This window comes from Alligator mississippiensis, chromosome 10 (genome assembly GCF_030867095.1).
Source record: "Alligator mississippiensis isolate rAllMis1 chromosome 10, rAllMis1, whole genome shotgun sequence".
In the NCBI taxonomy this organism is placed as follows: Eukaryota; Metazoa; Chordata; order Crocodylia; family Alligatoridae; genus Alligator; species Alligator mississippiensis.
In genome coordinates, this window is record NC_081833.1 from 41,849,213 (window position 1) to 41,872,956 (window position 23,744).

The following is a 23,744-nucleotide window of genomic DNA, read 5'->3' on the forward strand; positions in this document are numbered from 1 at the left end:
AACCAAACAATGTGGGAAAAAGATAACAGTTTAAATTTTACTAGCGAGGCAATAGAACTCAGAGGCACCAGGCTAATTACCAGATGCTGACCCAGTGTGCTATGAGAAAGGTTCCATGTTTAATGAGGAACTGAGGAGAAGCAAGTTGACTTCATGAAAATAAGTACTGATTTAAATTGTCCTCCCTAAATGTGATGTCCCCCTCTCCTGGGTGTACTGTCTTAGAAGACCTGAACCCAGGACTTTGGCATATAAGGAAAAGAACCTCTGCTATTTGCTTTAAAGGATGAAGTCCCTTAACATGGAAGCAGTAAAACCTCTCAGGCTAGGGACAGAAGTTAAACATAAAATGGTTAAGTGATCAGAAACTGGTTTAAACCTGTAACAGAATAGAAGCTCAGTGCATATAAACCTATTTCAAAATGTCTGAAACTGGTTTAAGATAAACCTGGTTGAATGTAGTATCAGATTTAATTGATTTGGGTCAAACTGGTTTATGAAACTTCTGTCCCAGACTCCTTAGAGGACACAATCTTAGAAAGGGGTTCATGAATTTGAATGATCTTCTGAAGACGGGAAGTCAGCCTAACTCTTTGAAATTGCTATGGTCTGAATTGCAATTGCATGACAATCAAAACCAGTTGTTTTCACAGTATTTCCAGCTTGTGCAAACCTTGTGAATCAACCCATGCTAGTGATATGCCCAGCCCAATTTTAGGACCCAAAAGAGTTTGGAAATGCACTGGATAATCCTCCTGATGTGTGGCCAATTTGCAGAACCAAATTCTAAACCTTTGGAAACTTGCTTGTTATGAAGCAGTTAGTGCAATTTGGACTGAAGAAGCTCCAGCAACATACCTTTATCCCTCTCCAGAATATGTGTTACTAATCCTAACTTCCTTCTGTAGGCCTCCCTGCTCCTAGTTGACACTTGAATTTTTGAGGGAACAAACTGAGACACTGCTAAGTGGGCCTAATAAGAAGTGCCAAGAACATGCTCCATTAGAATCAACGGGGACAAGGACAAACACACTTGAAGCAGTTTCAGAAAGGGAGGAGGAGCTGCTGCTTGGGATCATGTAGCAGCTGTTATGCTATAGCAGTTACCTGTGTAGGAGCCTGTAGCAATACAAAAGGAGCAAAACTGCTCCATCTCCAACCCTGCTTCACCCTGGGTTACAGCTGGGTGATTTAACTCACTTGTATCACTACAGACTCCGGGGAAGGTGACAATTAAAAGGTAACAGCTGTTGCATGATCCTGAGCAGCAGCTCCCTTTCCTTTTTTTGTCCATGCTCTCCATCAGAGTTGTAATGATGTAGCTGGGTGCCCGAGGCAGCTGTCACACAGGGGCAATGACTGCTGCTGGTCCCGCTCTATCCCAAGTCAGTGGCTAGGACAGCTCTCCCAGTTGCCTCACACTAGTTACCAAACTGCCCTCTGTTCATACTCCCTTAAGATGGGCACTCAGTATCGTGTTGCTTTGGAAATTCTGGCCTATGTTCTTGTAGGACCTTTGATCTCAAAGCATCTGCATTTAACTTCACTTCTACTGATTTATATCAGGAATAACTCAATTGACATTACATGGAGTAAAGCTCAAGATGTTTGAATTTATACCACACAGGAAAACTAAACCTAATGACATTAAACTACCATAAAACCAGCTAGCTCTGCTAGAATGTCAACCATCTTCTAGGTTCTTTGTATAAAATGGAGAGGAGTATGTGAGTGAGTGCCACAGGAAAGACCCCTGTCTTTCTCCGCATGCTATCACCATTTATTTTAGAGATAAAATATGCATCAATGGTCACAGTGACATGCAGATGCCTTCCTTTAAGGGTGCCCAACAGCCTAATATTAGTCTTAATGCCTTCCTGATTTTCATGTCTTATGGGACTGAAGACAATTCCACCACCTCTAGCTCTATTCTTTTATCTTTGCAACTATTCCATTTTTCCTATTAATCTCATGATTTCTATTTTGAAACCTGGCTAGTGTATACCGCATGGCTTCATACTTATGTAGATCAGGAACAACAATAACATTACATTTTTTTATCTCTATAAAGGTTCCACAGAGGCATATAATATAGGAGAACCACTTCACGCTCAGTGCTGAAGTACAGCCACCTCTTGGGTGGAAGGCATCAGCTGCTTTACCACAGACAGGAACACAACAGGAAAAAAGAGATGCATACCTAATTAAAACTGCAAGGGGAATACAATTAAGCATATAATTACCCAGATTAGATTCTGGCCATGACACAACAAGTATTCCCTTCTCTTTTGACTGCAAAAGGGAGAAGCAGTAGCATAATTTGGGTGGGACAAACAGGTTATGAGCCAAGGGCACTGATTCAGAGTGGGTATTAGAATGGCAGCCCCCAGGGAGCCCATGCTGCTGCTACCACTCCCACCGCAGGCCATATCTGGGGAGCCTGTGTTGAGGCAGCAGTAGTTCATGCCACTGCCAAAACTATGACAGCCCCAGGTGAAGAGGTAAGCTCTCATTTTCTCCCCAGCTGTGCACCACTCAGGCTGCCAATATTTCAAGTTACAACTCTGGTGAAGAGTTCAGTGTGTTTCATAGGTTTCATAGATTTCATAGGCATTAGGGCTGGAAGGGACCTCGGAAGATCATCGAGTCCAGCCCCCCACCCAAAGGGCAGGACGTCAGCTGGGGTCATAGGATCCCAGTAAGATAAGCATCCAGTTTCATCTTGAAGGTGTTCAATGAAGGCGCTTGAACAACCTCCGGTGGCAGGCTGTTCCAGACCTTGGGGGCTCGGACAGTAAAGAAATTCTTCCTTATGTCCAGCCTGAAACGATCTTGTAGTAGTTTGTGACCATTCGTCCTCGTCATCCCTTGGGGCGCTCTGGTGAACAAACGTTCCCCTAGATACTGGTGGTCACCCCTGATAAACTTGTAGGTGGCCATCAGATCACCCCTGAGCCTGCGCTTTTCCAGGCTAAAGAGCCCCAGGGCTCTCAGCCTGTCATCGTAGGGTCTGCTTCCCTGACCTCTGATCATGCGCGTGGCTCTTCTCTGGACTCTCTCAAGCTTCTCCACATCCTTTTTGAATTGTGGAGCCCAAAACTGGACGCAGTACTCCAGCTGTGGCCTCACTAAGGCCGAGTACAGGGGGAGAATGACGTCCCGGGATTTGCTTGAAAAGCATCTATGGATGCAAGCCAGCGTTTTGGTCGCTTTACTAGCCGCAGCATCGCATTGCAGGCTCATGTTCATCTTGTGGTCAATGATGACCCCCAAGTCTCTTTCTTCCATAGTGCTAACCAACATAGCACTGCTGAGCCTATAAGGATGCTGTGGGTTTTTTTTCCCAAGGTGGAGAACCTTGCATTTATCGGTGTTGAACACCATCAGATTCTCATCCGCCCACTTGCTGAGCCTGTCCAGGTCAGCCTGGATCATCCGCCTGTCTTCTGGTGTGGATGCTTTGCCCCAAAGTTTGGTGTCATCGGCGAACTTGGCCAGTCCGCTTCTGACTCCAGTTCCACATCATTAATGAAGATGTTGAACAGTATGGGTCCAAGGACAGAGCCCTGGGGGACCCCACTGGTCACAGGACACCACGATGAGTGACTTCCATCAATTACTACCCTCTGGGTCCGACCCCGGAGCCAATTTTCCAGCCAGTGGATCGTGGGGGACCCAAGGCGACAATTGGCCAGTTTCTCCAAGAGACGATCATGGGACACCAGATCAAAGGCTTTTTTGAAGTCAAGATATATGACATCAATCTCATCTCCCTTGTCCAGGTGATAGGTCACCTGGTCGTAGAAGGAAATGAGATTGGTCAAGCAAGACCTACCCGCAACAAACCCGTGCTGGCTATCCCTTAAGATGTTGGCGTCGGCCAGTCCATTAAGGATGGCCTCCTTAATAAACTTTTCTAAGATCTTCCCCGGGATAGAAGTCAGGCTGATGGGCCTATAGTTAGCCGGATCCACTTTCCTCCCTTTCTTGAAGATAGACACCACGTTGGCCTTTTTCCAGTCTTCGGGCACTACACCAGAGCGCCAAGAGTTTTCAAAGATCCACGCTAGAGGCTGGGCTATGATGCTTGCCAGCTCCTTGAGTACCCTGGGGTGAAGATTGTCAGGGCTGGCTGACTTGAACATCCAGCTTCTCAAGATGTTCCTTCACAAAGTCAGCATTAATGGAGGGCAGGGGATCACCCTCACCCGGACTTCCCAGCCCTGTAGCGGGCACGGGCGTCCCATGGGGCTGATGAAAGACCGACGCAAAGTACCTATTTAATAGGTTGGCTTTTGTTGTCTCATTGGAGGACAAATGCATACAGCATATCTAATATGTTCAGACTTGGATTGGAAGGGGCTATTTAGTCTGAGGAACAGGAATCTTTGTGATAGTTCTCAGTACCTCAGATAAAAATTGGAATAAATTTTCCTAAATATGTTGTCATCTATTAGTTGCAGTGAAAGGCAGATAGGAATGTCTGATATGCCTACTATGATTATTCACTGTGCTATAGAACTGACTGGCTATGTGGAATATTGACCAGGGCTGTTATTACCAGATCATTCAGGATGATCTTTCTAAGACAGACACAAAGCAAAAGGAAGAGATGAGTGATGAGTAGAGATGCACCAATACATCGGTCCCATATCAGATTGGCACTGATGTAAGGAAAATTGACAGTATTGGCAATTGTTTTTTTTTTTTTGGCTGAAGTGGCCAGTAATGTGGCCGATAAATGCCCTGTGCATGCACGCAGCCACAATGCAGCATGCAGGAGGCCAGGAGTGCAGTCTGGCAGTGTGGAGGGTAGCTGGGTCTAGCTGGTAAGTCTGTTGTGAGGGAAGGGGTGTGGTGGGTGGGGAAGATTGAGGCCCCAGGGGTGAGGGAGGGAGTGGAGCTGGGGCTGAGGTAGGGGCAGGCATTGCACAGCCAGGGCGGGGTGGGGTGAGGGACAAAGCTTCAAGCGGCTCATTGAGGTGGAGGGGAGGGGGGCAGCTTCTGGGAGGGCATGGGGGGGTGTGCCCCCCAGATCTGCACGTGGGGTGAGGGTGGGCTGCCTCTGTGGGCTGGGGCCAGGAGCAGCACTGGGCTCCTCCCAGCAGGGAGCTGGGCTGGTGCTTGGGGTGGGCAGCGGTGGCGCTGGGAGGGGGACTATGGGGGGGTGCAGCCACCCCAAAATTCACTGTAGCCCCCCTGTAGCCTGCCTCCCAGAGCTGTTGCTGCTGCCCACCCTGGGCACAGCCCTGGCCTAGCCCCCTGCTGGGAAGAGCCTGGCACCGCCCCAGCCCCAGCCCATAGCAGCAGCCTGCTCTCATCCTGCATGCAGGTCTGGGGGCATATGCCCTCCCAGGGTGCGTGTAGCGGTGGGAGTTACCCACCCCCAGGATCAGCCACTTGCAGCTCTGTCCTGTGCCCCACCCTGGCTGCGCAGCACCTGCCCCTGTTCCAGCCCCACTCCCTCCTGAATGTGGGGGCATCGATCGGTCCCCTGCACCCTCCTTTCCTCCCCACTCGCCCCTTCCCCTACAACAGACTTACCAGCCAGATGCTGCTCTCCATGCAACCCAGCTGCATATCGGCAATTGGATCAGTATTGGCTGATTTGGCTCCTTAAAAATCGGCTATCGGTATCGGCCCAAAAAATCTCTATCATTGCACCTCTAGTCATGAGTGTGATATAAGAACAATTGGGTAGCATGTGTACAAGACATATACAAACATTTCCTTAGTCATTTAGGAATCTTTATCCTCTCGACTGTTGAAGTCCATTTTCTTTGTGCAAGGAATCTCATGAGAAGTAGATGTTTCAGTATTGCCATAAGTGCATACAGCAAGATTCCAGAGCAAAACCCCCCTCACCCCACTTAGAAATGGCACAGGAAATGAAATTATGGTGCTGGGACCTGGTTCTCCACTCCATTAGATAGAGTGATCATATGTTCTGAATTGGCTAGGACAGTCCTGAATTTCGGAGGTTGTCTCTGCATTCCAGCTGTTGCAGAAAATTGAAGCGAAAGTCCCAGATTGTCGTTAAATTGCTCGCACTCAGGAGCCAGGCATGTATAGGTGGGTTCATGAAATGCAGCTTTTTTTAGGTGAAACATTGCAGTTGTTTATCAGTACAGAAGAATTCAACAAAAAACTTGAGGCCATAATATAGAGAATAACAGAGCTATTTCAAAATTAGGAAGAATAGGTTCCAGTGAAACACAAATTCCCTTATTAGAGAACAGTTAGTACCTTGAGGCTAAAAAATCCTGTTTCTTGTAAACAGTATGATTATTTTTTATCTTATATTTTATCTTTTATGATTACAACATCTCTGATAGCCCAGGACTCCAATACCATGCTAGGGAACTAGTTTATTAATGACCCAGGTAGCACCTCACCCATTCTGAATCATCAGTACTAACTTTTGTAGTATCTCAGGTCTCTTTGGGAGGCTGTCTCACTGAAGTAGTAGATAGGCCCAACCTTTCTCAAACTGACAGACCTGAAATCAGAGCTGGGGGGTAATGAAGGGAGATGTAATAGATAAGGGAAGGGTTGTGAAGAGAATGGCTGATTGTTGTATGGAGAGTGATAATGATTCTAAATGAAAACCAACAGTTTTACATTTATCAATAAAAGGAGGATGGCTGTTTTTACTCTTTTACTCTTCTCATGATCTTCCATATTGATAACCTTCTAGGCAATTGCTTATGGACAATAAGACAGGGATAAGCTTGATTTTGATTTGAGAGCTTCCTTAACTTACAGAATAAAGGATCAGTGTCTTTTAAAATATGCAAAAGTAGCACCTATAGAGGCAGTATTTTAAATATAAAACAGATGGATATTTAGAGAGAGACAGACTTTTTAAAAAACTTCTCTGTCTAAATGCCGCTCATGTATGATGATTTATGCAGCAACTGTTTTTGTGCTGGGAAGCCATGCAGTGTTGAAACCTGATAATTAGTTTAATGTTCAGAGCCTGGTGCAGAAAGATGGGTGCTAATATCCACTCTACAATTAATGTAACAGACTTGTCAGTGCACAGCATGACTCTGGACAGAGTCTGTGAGTTGCAGCGACCTTCTCTGGAGAAGGCTTTGTTATTGTTATCTTGCCCCATTTTTATCCCTCTCCACTGGCAGTAAGAAAAATCTTAGGGGAAAGGGTAGAGAGAAGAGATCATGGTTTGTTTCCCCTTTAGATTAGTTAAGTGTTCAGTTTCATATGTAGGTCATCTTTAATTCATTTGAGTATCAATAATGCATCCTTCCCTCTTAAGCATTTATTATCCAGAGTTTCCTGGTATTGCTGGTCACTGAAATACCTAAAGCACTAAGGGTGACATTACACAACACCCTTAGACCATATTAAATCTGTGGAATGCTAAGCAGTGTTAAAGTTAGAATATGCTGTGAAGTTGCACATTAAGGGTTAATACTATTTTTTGTCTGCACAGCTCTGACTTGAAACCAGAGGGCTGGTAAGCAGCAGCATGGCTGAGAGCAAAGACACCTGGGCTCTATCCCTTCTTGGGGGGTCTGTGAGTGGTGCATCCTGGGAGGCTGGAGGATTGCAAATTGCTCACTTTATTTCTGTAGAGCAGACTGCAGTTACCCCAACATAAGGTATGTAGCACAACCCAGAGTTAACCCTTGCCTGAAGTGGCGGAACTTTGAGACATTCAACTTGGCACTCAAGCTACTGACTATTCTCTAATTAGGGAATTTGTGTTTCACCGGATTAAATTCTTCCTAATTTTTAAATTGATCTATTATTCTCTGTATCATGGTCTCAAATTTTTCCCATTATATAAACATTTATGTTCCTCGTATTCCTATACTGCCTACTCACAAAAGTTACAGCTACACAGAAGAACTGGTGAAGCATTGCAGCTGGTATGGTTGAAGATATGAAAAATAAAAAAATGCTAATTAAATGGAAGCTTAATGCTTTCATAGGCAGTTATCTTCAGAGGGAGAAGGCTTATTTTCATTTCCAATAATGTGTGCATACCTACAGTTATGCAACTTTTACCTCTACCTCTGCTGTCCACATGTAGCAAAATTTACATAGCTACACCCCCAGGTTTATGCAAGCAAATGGCATTTGAAATATGCAGCTTGTGCTGCTTGTGTTCACCTATGAAAAAAGATGAACCTGAGTCTTGTAATTGACATTTTTATGTTGCCAAATTTGGCCCTAAGGCTTTTCATGTCTCTTGGTGACCACTAGACCAATCAAAATGAAACAGTTCCCTTAAAACAGAGAACTCCACCTCTCCTGTTCCCTCCCACCTTTCTTTGGTACCACCACCAGCTAATATGAAAACAAGGTGATAGGATCAATATTGTGGAAAACAGATTTCTGTCAGAAGGGATAGCTAAGTAAACTGGGTAGGAGTGATGGACAACAGCTGGTAACAGCTGTTTTAGTCAATAGGAGGCACATCTACACAGCTGTAGTTTGTCACTACAGCAACGGCATGAACCGTAATGCTGCTGCTACTGCTCAGTAGGGTTAGAAATGACCTGTGCAGTGCCAGGACCATGTATTACTGTGGTGCAGTCATTTAGTACTTGCAAGTACTAAAACACTGTGCAGTAACACCTGCACAGTCAGGCGCACGTGTAGATGCGCCCAGGGAGAATGACATCTCAAATGGTGGTGTTGTTGTTGTTTATCCTTTGAATTTTAAGATGACCATGACATTGCTGGTTGGTTTGGTTTCTGTGAACACGTGAATGGCTGATCCAGCCAATTCATGCTTTGAATTGTCTATGGCACACTGAGAAAGATATGCTACTTTGGGTTGCTTGATCAATAGCAGACATGCTGCTGTTGTGAGATTTACGCTGTTTGCACTTCTGCTCTCCCTCTGCAGTTCGCTCATAGATAGTAGCTCCAGTATGGATGAGGTTTTGCCAGGTGGAGCTCTCATGAGCAAGATCTTCCCAAGACTTCAGGTTGATGTTGAAATGTTTCAAGGATGACTTGAGAGAGTCCTTGAATTGTTTCTTGTGGCCTCCCTGAGAGCACTTTTCCTCCTTCAGCTCACTGTAAAGATCTTTGGCGGTTGCTCATCTGATAACCTGGTGACATGGCCTGCCCATCTCATCTGTGATTTCATCAGCAGTGTGTGGATGCTTGCAATGCCTGCTTGTGTAAAAACCTCAGTGTCTGGGACCTTGTCTTGCCATCTTATCCTTATCAGTTTTCTCAGACAGCCCATGTGAAAGTGGTTCAGTTTCATAGCATGGCATCTGTACATTGTCCAGGTTTCGCATGCATACATCAGGATTGGCAGCACAATGGCTTTGTAGGCCTTCAGTTTTGTATGTGGACTGATGCCTCTGTGCTCCCACATATTTGCACGTAGTCTACAGAAGGCCAAGCTTGCTTTAGCAATTCTGGCATTGGTTTCATCATCGATGTGAATTGCACGTCTCAGTGCAGTGAGATACATGAACTTGTCCACTCCCTGGAGGGTTTTGCCATTCACTGTGAATAGCTATTCAAATGGTACAGAGACTTTGGGAACAAATTACTAGTCCATTTTGTGTTATTTTACATTTTTGGTTATATAAGGAATATTTTAGAAGCAGGAGCCAGACTAAATAGTAGTTACTTACTATATCAAACATCCTCTGTCAAATAAACAGTTTTTGTGGCATTTTTAAGTACAAGGTCAAACTTTGCAAATACTCTGTTATTTGAGGATCTTGCCTGGAGCCGTTCACTGAAGCAGAGAATCAGGGATGCTGAGTGAGGTAAGAACATTCTTCCTCACTTAGCTAATCAAGATTTTTTTAATTTGGCTTTTAAATAGTAGTTGGTTAAGTGAATTACAAACAGGGATGAAGCCAAGGCCCTTGCCATGAGGAGTTTACAATCTAACAGACAACAGTATAATACAAAGAGAAGGATGAGATGAAATGGGACATGATTAACTGATTGGATGATTGGTGAAGTTTTGCCTGTGACTTGCTATTTCTAGTCTTTGTTTAGCTTTCCTCCCCCTTAATTTCCAGTTGTCTATTAACAATTCTTTGCAGGGTGGACTAGAATCTTTTAAGATGTGGGGGATGGAATGCATTTTAATGAGGCACTTTTACTTTTAATGAGTGGAAACAGAGTTTAATATAGGAGTGGTGGTATGTGCAACTCTGAGCTATCCCTCCAGAGTGACCCTGCAATTATTGCATTTATATACTGGAGGGCAGAAGCATGCAATGGTACATACAGGAAGACTTAAATGCTGCTTAAGCACTAGGGGTTTGTGAAGTGGGCTGTATTGGATTCAGATTCAGGTTTGGCCCGATTCAGGGGACAGTGATTCAATTCACTGATTCGGATCACTGTCTCAATTTGATTTGGCCAAATCCGAATCTGAAGATTCAATTCTGATTTGGAGAATCAGCGATTTGGCCATAGACACAGCTTTAAATGTTTTTTTTACATACCTCAAGGTACCAGGTGCGGCTCATGAATGCTGAGATGGTGGGGTGGATGGAGCATCCCACAGGAGCGTGGGGGGCCCCCACACATACTCAGCAGTGGACCCAGAAGTGGACCAGAAGTATTTCTGGTCCAATTCCAGGTCCGCTGCTGGTCCAATTCCAGGTCCCCCCTCGCACCTCCCTAGCTTGGCAATTGGCTGCGGGGGACCCCAGGTGCCCCCCAGACCCAGGAGGCACCAGTCACCAAGCCAGGGGATGGGGGGGGGTCCCCTGTGGGCTCTGTGGCAGATCCGGAAGTGGACTGGAAATGCTTCTGGTTCACCTCTGGGTCTGCCGCCAAGTGTTCTGGGGACCCCCCTGCACTCCCATGGGATGCTCCATCTGCCCCACCATCTCAGCGTTCATGAGCTTCCTGGTACTCTGAGGTACGTAGAAAAAACATATAAAGCTGTGTCTATGTCCAAATTGTTGAATCTCTCCAAATCCCTCCAAATCGAATTGGAGGCTTCCAATTCAATTCAGAGAGATTAATGCGTCTCCTGATTCGATTCAGAGATTCGGCCACCGAATTGGGCCGACTCTCCTCCCAATCGAATCCATGACCAAAGCTTTGCATAGCCATATTAAGCACTCAGGGGGTTAGGAGCAGACATCCATTTAGAAAGGGATTTTCCCATTTTATTCTGGTGTGAGATACTGGATATAAGACATCAGTTTCTATCATTCCTAGAAATTTCACTCAGCTTTTGCTCCAGTTAAGCAATGAAGAGAAATGTAGGTGACCACTGGAAAAAGAGGCAAAATAAAATAAAAAACAAAAATCTATTAATGTCCAATTGCCTGCTACAATTAAGAAACCTGTCATTTTGGCATTTATTTCTCACTCTCTTAATAACTATTAGGTGCCTGAGTTTTCATCACATTATACCTTAGTCACCAGAGTGGAGGGAGCACAATGTGGATGGAAAAACATCTCTAATTTGGGACAATTTTTCTCCTACCACCGTATCTGATTGTCCAAAGTATGGGGCAATGGATTACCAAGACCCAAAACTGTTTTTAAACACTGATTATTTTTTCAGTTTTGGATTCCTATTAGTAAGTGGATCTTTTAGCTTTGTCAATGACAGAAGTTAAGAAGGAATGCCTGACAGTGCGCTAGACTGTCAAGACCTCAGCCCTTGTGGCTTGGATGTGACCACTATGGGCAGGTTTTCAAAGAAGCTCAGCCCTCAGCACGCACTCAAAGTTTGAATACCTGGCTGCTTATTTAGGTGCCTAATTAGGAGCTGGCCCATTGTTAACACATTATTATACCAGCTGGAATCCTTCAAAAATTGCTCAGCAGAAGTAATTCTGGCCTTATTTAAAGGTTTCCACCTGGAAATACTTTAACCTCCTAAAATGATTGGTTTGCTTTCATTGAGAAGCTAAATGGTAAAAATTATATGTAGAATGTTAATAATAATAACAAAAAATATACACTTTGGTGCTTTTGAAATTGTTACCCTATGTTTCTATGAGCAATTAGAAAATCGTAGGGTGCATGGAAATACACATTTTAGCTCCTCCTTTAGAAATGCCTTATTTCTAAGGCTGTCAATAGGTGTTGCATTTATCCTGGGAGAAAACTTTTTGTCCCCAGCTCTTACAGATGTACAAGTCCACTGTCCCACTTTAAGTCCTCCAAAGCATACAGGATACAACGTGCTAATGCTTTCTCCCAGGACATGGGAGACAAGTTATTGCTCTTTTTTCCAGGCAAACCAGCCAGGCTCTGCAGTCTTCTTTGGCAAAGCAGCAACAATGCAGCTTGGAAGGGTGATGTGCATCAATGCATGTGCTGCACCTCTTTTGATCCAGTTCAAAGCCTGCAACAGTCAGGCCTGAATCAAATGCGGCATCTATTTGCAGCCAAAGAGAAAGTTTGCAGTGAAGATGCAGGCTAAATGACTTGCTTGTGGATTGTCCCCCACAATTCTCCTCATGTGCCCAGAAGGACAGACAATTTCTCCCTGCAAAAGAGGGACTCATCTTACTGCAGTATAAAGAGCCATGGAATATGATTCCAGAAGTCCTAGTGATACACATGGGTGAGTGTAGCACCAGTAAAGATGCAGTGCAGGAACTCAGTGATGGCTTTGCTCACACTTGGGTGCCTATCGAGTGAGTTAATTCTGAGGTGGAGATATGCTCTTAGGGATCTTGCCCTTTTTCTTTTTAACTAGCATGTTGGTTTGCTTTGGAGATCATTTTCCTTGTTCATTCTAATGCCTTTTTTATTGCTATGTCTTCCATAGGAATTGCACAGATCAGAAATAAAAAGAGCCTATTGGTATTAGTTTATTTATTCCCAGTCGTTCCCCCCCCCCCCTAAAGTCAGTGCAAGATTATTCCCTTTTGTATATTTGCCAGTTTAATTGCACATGATGCAAGTAATGGGACATCCACTGTTTCCCATGGAAGGCTATTCCATGGTTTAATAGACTTCTAATTTAGAAAGAATAACACAAGGGCAATTTCATAGGATCTAGAAATTAGCATAGGGATCCTAGGAGAATTTGTTCTTTGAATTATTGACATGTTCATAACTGCACTTGTCTAAGGCAGGACACAAGTGAGACTTCAAGTGCAGTGTTAGACAGTGGGACAGTCTATAAAGTAAGACACAGACAGATATTATTATATAATGTCTGAGGAAGAATAGACAGAAACAGGCTGTGTGACTTTGTATTTGGAAATCTTTTGATGTTGTTCTACAAATGTATTATTTATTTTTCTGGCACAAGTATAGCATCAAAGAACTTCAGATACAAGAGGCCCATAAACTTATGCCACTCAGTTTATCCTACATAGCTATAATCATGTTGTTATGTCACTTTAAGAGAGAGCCAGCAGCAATCTGAAAAAGAACCCAGAGACCAGTGTCACAGTGGGGTCCTACAGGAGGGCCGTGATCTCCTTAAGGCCCCCTTCCTCTGTGCCAAGTCGGCCCAAGGGCACCCTTGGATTCTCGCCCGCCACGTCTTTGATGTTAGATAAGGTTGGGGAGGCTGCCTTACGTCTCCTTGGGCACGGTTAGTTGGGACCTCTGTCCCCGTGGTTTCCCGGACTCTCCGGGGGTCTCCCTGTATGATGGGTGCTTCCCGGGCACCCTAGCCCGGGCTATGCGTGGCTCCAACCTCCCCTGATACCACGCTCCAAGCCTCGCAGTTGGACTAGGCGTTGGTCTGTCAAAATACACTCGCCCACTCTCTAGGGCCTTCTCTGTACTGTCGCCCTCTCCTCTAGGGCCTTCTCTGTACTGCCGCCCTCTCCTCTAGGGCCTTCTCTGTACCACTCTGGGTCTTCTCTAGAATACTGCCCCTCCCTTGGGGCTCTCTCTCCAATGCTGCCCTTTTCCTAGGGCTCTCTGCACCCACTGTGCCCACTCTGGGCCTTCTTGGTCATGCCACCTGTCTCTCGGGCCCACCGCACTGCTACCCCCTTTCTCTAGGGCGCACCACACTACTACCCCCTCTCTCCGGGGTTTACCGCAGTACCACGCCCTTCCTCAGGGGCCCACCACGCCTGCACTGGGGTTTCTCAGTAGTACCCCTTCTCCGGGGCTCGCCACACCCGCACTGGGGCTTCTCAACATTGCCCCCTCTCTGGGGCTTGCCACGCCCAGACTGGGCTTCTCAGTAGTGCCCCTCCTGGGGCTCGCCACGCCCAGACTGGGGCTTCTCAGTAGTGCCCCTCCTGGGGCTCGCCACGCCCAGACTGGGGCTTCTCAATAACATCCCCCAGCTTGGGCTCTCCAATAATGTTGCCCCATTTCTGGGGCTCTCCGTGCCCACACTTGGGCTTCTCAAATGCCCCTCTTCAGGGCTGGGGTCTATGCACTCTGGGTGCTGTGCCCGCTGGCGCTGGGATCCCCACGCTACGCTGGGTCCCACATGAGTATGCCGTGCCCTCACTGGTGCTGGGGCCCCCACACCACTGTGGGTCCCTATTAGTACGCTGCGCTCTCACTGGCACCGGGGTCCCCACACCGCTGTGGGTTCCCCCTGAGGCCTCCTACAACCCCTAATAGCCTCACCCAAACCACCAGTGTAATACATAACAACAAAGCAAACACAAGCCTCTTGGCTACAACTTAACTTAAGGCCGCCTGACTATAACAACATTGCTCCAATGTCCCAGAGCCACCATCCTTTACTCGGCTTGAGTAGTACCAGCGGTTCTCACATCTTAGCTTCAGGAGCTCCTCTCTGTCTGGCTGCTGGCAGGTAACTGCTAGCCTGGCCTCAGCCCCTGGGCCTTATGAGGGCCAGGCCCTGCCCCTTCTGGTCAGCAGACTTCCTGGTTGCCCCGGGCAACCCACAGCTGTGCTCGTTATTCCCTGCCAGGGCTCTCTCCCTGGCAGTTTCCCCTCTCTAAGAGCAGGGCACTTCAGTGCTCTGCGGCAACCAGCATACACCTGGCTGAAAGCAGGTGATTCTCTTTTGGCAGTGGGGAAGACTAGGGCAGATTTACACAGAAGATATGAGAAAAGATGTATGCCCATTTTCATAGCCTGTTTGTGAAAGTCTGTGGCAGCTTCCAATTGGGTGAGAGATGTGGTTTAGGAAAAGGCTTCACCTTGTTGGAAGCAAAATGGATTAAGGCACATGCATGGGTGGATCTATAATTTTGAAAAGGGGAGTGCAGGTGGTATTGTGCATCATCACATATAACACAACACTTACTTTTCTTCATTTAAAAATAAACTAGGAGCTTTAGTACATGAGGGACCAAGGGCTCTAGTATTCAATTTCCAATTGAAGCAAAAACGAATATAATTTAATTAGAACGAGTTAAAAACAAATCTGCAAGGCTGTGAAATAGGAAATTTTTTACCAGGAGCAGTTAGCAGACAGCAGAATTGCAAAACAAAGGCTATTTTGATTGGTGGAATTATCAAGCCCATGAAAAAGAAGAGGGGGTTGTTAACACCTGTGGAATGAAGAGGGGAAGGGATCAGATTACAATGATCCATGAAGTCAATTGACTCCCTCAGCACTGCCTGACTAGAAATGCTGCTGCCACTGGAGGACTGCTTCCCCCCACCCTCAGGGATCCCCCTTGCCCCTTGGAGTTCCCTCCATGCCCCCCCCCCTTGCTTACATGTGGCTGCCCACACTGTCTGTCCCAGGGGGGCAGGCAGGGAAGGGTTAACCTTACTGCCTTCCCCCTGCTACCACCACTGCTGGGCTGCTGCTCTTCTTCAGGCTGAGTCCAGGTGCAGGGGTGGGGGGAAGGGAGGGGGGTAGTGGGCTTGTTCCAGGTCAGTGGGGGAGGGGAGGTGGGTGTGGTGTTTACACTAAGGCGTATTTTACAGTGGCTACATCTTAGTGTAATATGAGCTGGGTAACACGGATCAGAGATAATTCTGCCCTGGAGTGGCATAACTTTGAGCCACCGAACAAGTGCTTAAAACTAGTTTCAGCTGTGAATGTATGGACAATCCAGGTGTTACCAGCTCCAGGAGCCACCCAAAATTATTGTGTAACAAGGTCCTCAGTTTTTCCTGGGAGAGATGCTGCTGTCCTAGGAGAGTTCACAAGTGTACAGATGTTCAGGCTTTTTCTCCCAGAGTAAAAATGGCCAGTCCAGAAGAAAAATAATCTGAGAACAACCTGGTTAAATCATTCCCAGGAGAGTTTCTCCTGGGAGAGCGAATGTCTATACATGCCAAGTATGAGCCTTTTTTTAAAATGTAGGTAGTGCATTGATGATTGGACCTTTGGGATCCTGAATTCCATTATTTCTGGTGAGCACAGTGACATTAGAATTGTATGGGGGAAAAGGGTACATTGCAGAAATGATATTGCTCTCTGTCTTGGTTCAATCATAGCAAAGGTTCTTTTGTTTTTTGGCAAATCTTAAAGATGATTCTGTAGTAATTAAAGGATGCATTCCTACAGGCTGTAGAGTATTAAATAAAACTACCTTTGTACTCATAGACACAGCTGTTAACTAATAATGACCATTATTCCCCTTAATAACCATTATTACCTTGATTTTGGTCTCACTTAGAGGTCTTTTATGCCAGTGTAACCATGGTTATTTTAGTGGATTGATACCCATTTTACTTTGGTATAAAACTATGCCCTACAGTTTTTTTTTTTTATTACTACAACCTTTAAAGTTTAACATCATCCCTTCAAAACAGCCTCCCTGCTCCTTTAAGAAACAAGCCAGGGAACAACCCAGTGTTGCAGACACTGGGGTACTTTAGAATCCCTTTTTCACACTGCTGTAGACATATACAGACATCCTAAAAATCTACACCTACCCAACCCCATTTGCTTTAAAGAGAGAAAAATGTAATAAATTTCCCAGCCTGTGTATGTCACAGTCGTATTACATATATGTAGCAGCCTTTAAAAAATGGACCCACCTAAACAGAATGGGAAGAGCTGCCTGGCAGAGAGACAGTTTGCCCCAGAGGGGACACTGTAGGCTCTGAGGGCAAGTGAAGCTGTTTGGGAGCAGCCCTGTTGGAAGTGGGAGGGGTGATGTAACCCCAGCAAAGTTTGAAAGAGAGCCAGTTAGGAAAAGCCCGGGAAGGGCCCTAAGCTGGGATTGGCTGAGAGGCTTGGATAAAAGGGGGAGCAGTTTTTCCTGTGGGGGGAACAAGAGAGAGAGAGGGCTGAGGGACTGGCTGGAGACCGGATTCAGAGTCTCAGCGCAGTGGTCCCTCGGACAGCCCCTGAGAGAGGCCTGCAGGAGCAGAGTGGAGAAGCTGGCGGCAGGAGCAGGCAGGGACTGCTAGTGTGGAGATCCCAAGTCTGAAGAGACCTGACTGCAGCTGGTGTGGCTGGGTGAGCACAGCAGAGCTGGCGGGGGGACTGCTGGAGTCTGCCCTAGACTCCCTGAGGGGCAAGGGGCCCCAGGGGCAGGCAAAGCCCAGGGAGGGGCTGCATTTGCTGGGGCTGTGAGGCTGTGTGGGGCAGAAGGGTTGCTATAGCCTGCAGCCCAGACACTGCTCACAGCAGAACCAGGGAAGGGGGGCAAAGGCAGGGGAAGGCTGTCTTGCAGGAACTGCAGAGGAGTTGCTGCTTGCTGCCTGGAGACCCCAGGAACACGGAGACGGACACCAATGCCAGGGAGCGTCTACAGACCACGTGCAGGGACACAGACAGTCCCGCTCCCTGAGATACCCCACCAGGGGCAGTGCACACGGGATCCCCAGTACACCGTGTACAAGTGAGAGACTGTAAATAAGTTCTTGAGGGTTTATTAGACAGTATATCCATGTGCTTATTTAATGATTATTTGTTATGATGTAAATAATTAAATCTTGTAAATAGTTTGAGAACTGTCTGCAAGGGTGCTTGATTGTAAGGGGAGGCTCTCCGCTTGGGGGCACTGCGGCAGCTTCCCAGGGGGGCTGGGTAGGGCTACTGGCTACCGGGTACCCCAGGATCCCATTATTCAGGTGAGGGCTCATGTAGTGTCACACCCAGGGTTACATATACATTTATTACTTAGACATAACCAGCAAAATTATTTTCAGCACAAGAGGAGCCTTCTGTTTGCAATCAACTCCTGCTGGGCATATAATCCATTATTATCATTATTATTTATTGCATAGCACACTAAGGGCTAGATTTTCCAGTGCTTTACCACCCACAATTTGGCCCTGGGTTTTTATAAGAGCTCAGCACCTACTGTATACTCAGTGAGCTAATTTAAAAAAATCTGGCCAATAAGTGCCTTACGTCACTTTTGAAAATGATTGCTAATGCCTAACTCTCCACAAATTTTATCCATAGATCTCCAAGTTTGTTATTGCAAAAGAGACCAGTATAATTATCTGCACTTTATAGACAGACATTGTGAAAAACGTGAGACAGACATAGTGAGATGATGGCTCAGAGTCACCCAGCAGGCTGGCAGCAGAACAAGGAACAGGGCCCTAGTGCCCTGTTCATTAAATCACACTACGTTCTGAAAGGATGTGCTCATTTCTCTATTGACACTGAGGAACTTATTAGACTGCTTTTGGATGAAGGGAGTTTGGAAAGAGGCTAGACTCACTGGTTCTATAATTATACTAATGCCTAGCTCTCCACACATTTTATCTATAGATCTCCAAGTTTGTTATTGCAAAAGAAAAAAAAATGCACTGGCATTGAAGAGAGAGCCTGAACGTGAGATGAATGGGAAGACACCGTATATGTTCCAGTCAGGCTGATATTTTGAATGTCACAGGCAGAAATCAAAATGTGGTGTGATAAAGTGCTTGTGAGTGGCCTGGTCAAATTCCCATTTCTCATTTGAGAAGGGCACAGCTTTTCGTTATGTAATGCATGTCAAATGCAGAAAGCTTGCAAATTACTTTGGCTTCTAAGCAAACAAGATACAAAACTAGGTACCTAAATGATTCCAGGTTTCTGAGGGTTATTCAAACCAACACATTTTTGATGGCTAAATCAATCTATCCATCTCTCTCTTCAGTTTCTTCAGTACTTAGCAGAATGATAACTAAATAACTTTTCCTGTGACACACAGCACAACTGTCAACAGAACCTCTGAAATGAGACCTTCAAAGGTGTCTAATGGATTTATACACCCAATTTCCATTGACATTGATGGGAATGGGACCTCCAAATCCTCCAGATAGGTGTAGAAATCTCAGCAGTGGTGCATTTACCATGTAACTACACTGTCTTTTTCTCTGTGGTGCATTTTACAACTGTGGGGGGCTCCTATAGATTTGGGCAGCCATCTTTGTATGCTACTCAAGGCAGACAGTCAGAGAAAAACACACAATGCTTTGCTTTGGAGAGATTATTTAACCTCTTAATCTAAAATAAAGTTAATCCAATTAAAGTATTTGTTCTTTGTTTGTGAGAATCCATTACAAAGCTCAGATGTATTGACACTCACTTCTTCCTCTCTCTCTTCCCCCTCTGACAACTTTTTCGTTCTTTTCCCCTCATGTCCTTTTCTTCTTCTCCCATTTCTCTCTTCCATTTTCCTCTGTTTCTTTTAAGGACCATAATTTTTTTTCTGATGATCTCAGTCTGGAAGACCTGTGGCTCCTGCCACATCAGTAAAGATTGCTGGACAAGCCATCACAAGACAGCAAGCCCTTTCCCACTGACAAATACATGGGTTCTGATTCCCTCCAGAATAAATCCATTTAAAAATAGCAGAACAACTTTGATGCAAGATCAGTGAAAATGAGAGATGAAATCAGCTGCATGGGCTTTTTCTAGCTAGTTATGGTACACAGAAGACAGCAGAGCCATGAAGTACAATTTGATGATTATCCTCTCTCACTTGTGCTACCATGTCTCAGTTTCAGGAGGGAGTATGTTTTGCAGACATTCTCTGTTCAGCCCACAGCACCACCTATGTGAGCCTACAGTCCCTGGAGAGGCAATTTATTTTGCAGATGTTCAGTCAGTATTGTACTGAAAAGAAGGGAAAAAAATCCCTGGTGGAGTGAATAGCGTCAGGAAGACACACTCCCCTCCCCTGCATGTCTCATGGCTACTTTGTCCATTAGCGACAAGGCTTCAGCATCTTTGTGTGGTTAATAAAAATAACCTAAAAGTACTTGGGTGCAGACAGGGTGATGCAAGAGACTCCAAACATCTAAGGGGCTTTGTTACCAAGGCAACATCTTGTCTCCTAGCTGCAAAAGGCCACAAGAATGATGGCAGCCTATGGAAAATGAATAGCGCAACAACAACAAAAAAATCTGCCAGTAAGAGTATTGGGTGGGGAGGGGAGAAGGGAATTTTTGGGCCAGGGAAGAGAAAAGCTAATCAAGCTTTATAACTGCACAGAGAGTATAAAGGCAGAAGGTGCTATTTTTCCTCTGCACCCATTGAAATGCATGGCACAACTCCCATTGGCATAATGAGAGCTGGAGAGGGCACTAAGCTTGGTAGTACAGTGTTCAGAGATTTAGACAAGTTAAAATTAGTGAATTGTCCAGCACAGCTGTCCTTCCAAGTCCCAGGAGCCTTTCAGGCAGGACTGCAGCATTCCCCAGATTTTAATCGCTTCCAGTTCCCACCAACATTTCCATCTATTGCAGAACAGCTCTGCAAATTGCACATCACAGGCAGTCAATTGGGGGGTCTTGTCTTTCTTTTTCATGGGATGGTTCCTTAGGCCATTCTTGCAGGAAAGCTTTTCCCTATCATTCAGGCTCCCATGGGTCAAGCAGACTGCAAGCCTGAAATGTATGTATGGAACTGAAACTGCTGAGTGAGACTCACTTGGTTTGTCTGTGTGTGTGATAGGGAGGACTGAACCAACCCAGACCAGGAATGGAAAGACTTAATAGTGTGTGCTGAAGCCAGCCCTGTCACACAGTTTAATACTGCAAGGAGCTAGGTTGCCCCCGGCAGAAGGGTTTGGATTTCAGGCTAAGAAAACAAAAGGTGGGCTGAACCTCCCCCCTTCCTGCTCCAACCACTCTGCCCTCTGGACCTTTGATGAGGCTTTTGCCACGCATGACACCAATTTCAAAAGTGTTCATGGGAGAGCATGATGGCAGCCATTCTGTCCAAACCCTGCTCGGATATTCAGGATATTGTAGGTTCACAAATTGTAGTACCTTCTGAAAGTGTCAGACATAAATCTCCTTAAAAGCAGATTGAGCTGTTGAATCCCCTTCATTATATTTCAGAGGGTGCATCTATATGGGCATTTTATTGTGGAGTAGACTAATTAGCTCTGCAGTAAAGTGTCACTGTCTACACGTGCACTGGTATTAGGGCACACTAAATTAATTAAATTCGTCATACTGTCGGGGACAGTACTATTTTATGGTGGAGTAATTACACGTGATCAAATGCATGTGTAGATGGTGACTGTGGGTATGAGTAGTGCCTGGTTAGTCCAGCTAGGCCAGACTCCTCCTGCCTGATCCTTGTGCTCCATCTAGCCCCCCTGCCACTCGACACTGCTCCCCAGAGTCCAGGGCTGACCCCTGTGCTCTGCTGCCAGCTCAGGACTGCTGTGCCCCAGCTCAAATTGCTGCTGTTTGGGGTGCATGTGTAGACTCTGCACCTGGAAGCACCTGACTTCACTTAAAACTGCTCTGGAGTTTATTTCTTCATATTAATTGCACCTGTAGATGCTTCCAGAAGGTAGCATTTCAACCCTAATCCACAGCACATTTAATCCACTGATTTTTGGATCTGGATTTCAGAAGCAGTCAAACTTCAAGCTAGGGCAAAACTGAGATTATGACAGCTGCTTCTGACTTGCAACTCTTCAATATACAACAAGCAAAACAATGTTTGTTAGCCTAGCTCTTTTCCTAGCTCTTTTCCTAGCTGAGCATGGATTGCTTATTCAAAACAGCCACTCAATTAGCAAAGAAGAGAAGCATAAACCTTGGCAAGTTCGTTGGAAAAGCTCGAAGTTTGCTGGAAAAGAAGTTCTTTACATGCAGGAGGTGTTTCATGGCAGATTGTTAAAGAAAGAGAGAGCTCTTGGGAAAGAAGTGAGAGAGAGGCTGGACTTCAGAGGTGTGGAGTGGATCCTTTGAATTAACCTACTGTTGCTATGCTTGAAACAATGACCTTTACATGCACAATATTGAGATCTACATTTCTTGAAACAATGACCTTTACATGCACAATACTGAGATCTACATTTCCTAGTGTATTGACTGGCTCTAAAATGCCCCAGTAAGTCACAGGGTGAGAGGGAGGAAGTGACTTGCCTTCTTTTTTCCATACAGGAGCAACATGTACAGGCTACTTCAGGATGTTATACTAGGCATTCAGCAGGTGGCATGTTTCCCTCTGAGATAGTACAGAATGAGTGATGCTGATAAGTGCTATACAGCAAGGAGTTGTTTTTGACAGGAACCTAAGGCCCTGACCTCTGATGGCTGAAGTCTAAGCCACTTAGCACCCTTATGGGTGAAGATGGCCACCATTTAAATTGTGCAACTATCATTACCCATTTGTCAAATCTCATCAATTTCAACATTAAGTGCATCTCTTAAGCCAATTTAAACAGGCCTGCTAAATCCTGTGGGAACAGTCTGTATTCAGCATCTAGTATCTCATTAATGCTCATTGCATTGTTATTCTGAGTGTATGCTCAGTTGTTCACACCTCATTTAAGGCTCCTCTAATTGCTACTCAGAGTTTGTGCTCTGGGGGGTGGGGGGCGGCCCTCTAATTAGAGCAGTTATTAAAGCCACTCTAATTAAATTTCCTGTATCAGCATCCCCACACTTGAAAATGTGCAGGGGTGCTTGAACTCAAGCTTGCTTGATGAGCTGTAGTTCAAGTGCCCCCACTGCCATTTTTAAGCACGGGGACACTGATACACGAGGTGCAGGAGGCTGCTGAAGTGCGGCAATTGCCATGGACCAGCAGACTCGATTAATTGAGTCTGCTCCGACACGTTGGAATTCCAGCACATTGGAGCAACCTCCACATTTGTGTATAGACACCCACAGTTTTAGGTCTGCTAATACTACCAGTAGTTGAGATGAGCTAGAGGGATTAACCTTGTAAAATTTCCTAGTTGACAGAGAAGTCCACTGTCCTGCTTGGATAGGAATTAAATATCTTACAACACATTCTGTTAATACAGTGATGTTAAGTTTTGTGCTTTTTCTAAGGTCCAATTTGAATAATTTTGTACTGCTTCTTTAATTTTTCCCTCCAGTTCCATTTCTATATGGCAGCAGTTCTAATTCTGTTTGGCATTCCATGGTTTTTTTGCCCTAAACCATAGTGTAATGTTTCTGTGTCTTTTTCAATAGCTGTCATATTTCATCATATGGTGGCTGTATTTAATTGCTGGAGGAAGTGATTCCTGCATATACAAATGAATGGTACCCTGTAAGGTATTCTGAAAACCTTTGGAATATATAAATATATATACAATGAATGTATATAACTATATAAATACAACATAAGTCTATATAAATACAATACATTATCAAGTGTTTATGGTTCAGTTATTTCAGTCCAGGCTAGAGGAAACTGGCTTCACATGTTGTTCTGGTTCTGAATAATATGTAGCTTTTTACTAGTTACTCCTGAAGAAGGTAAAATGCTGAAGATACATTCACATTTTGGAACCTAATATAGCGAGGTGCTGAGTGCATCCCAAAAGCTATGTAGTCTCTTTGCACACATATATACACATATCTGTTTATAAGCAGATCCAGGATTTGGCAAAGCAGCCACCCACTGTAAGGGACCAGGGTGTAGACAGTCTTGCCTAATGGTTAGGCCAACAAAGGGAAGCAGGGCCTGGGGCAGG

General features: G+C 45.3%; 1 protein-coding gene and 1 long non-coding RNA gene across 4 annotated transcripts in view; one reads left to right on the forward strand and one right to left on the reverse strand.

Annotated features, from left to right (window-relative positions):
* GNAO1 (G protein subunit alpha o1) overlaps nt 1-23,744 on the reverse strand; it is a 383,823-nt gene that overhangs the window by 144,112 nt on the left and 215,967 nt on the right. The gene's annotated exons all lie outside the window — the stretch shown is intronic.
* On the forward strand, nt 16,472-19,322 carry LOC132243583 (uncharacterized). Its single transcript, XR_009455236.1, has 2 exons — nt 16,472-17,690; nt 18,575-19,322. It is a non-coding gene; the product is annotated as an uncharacterized LOC132243583 (long non-coding RNA).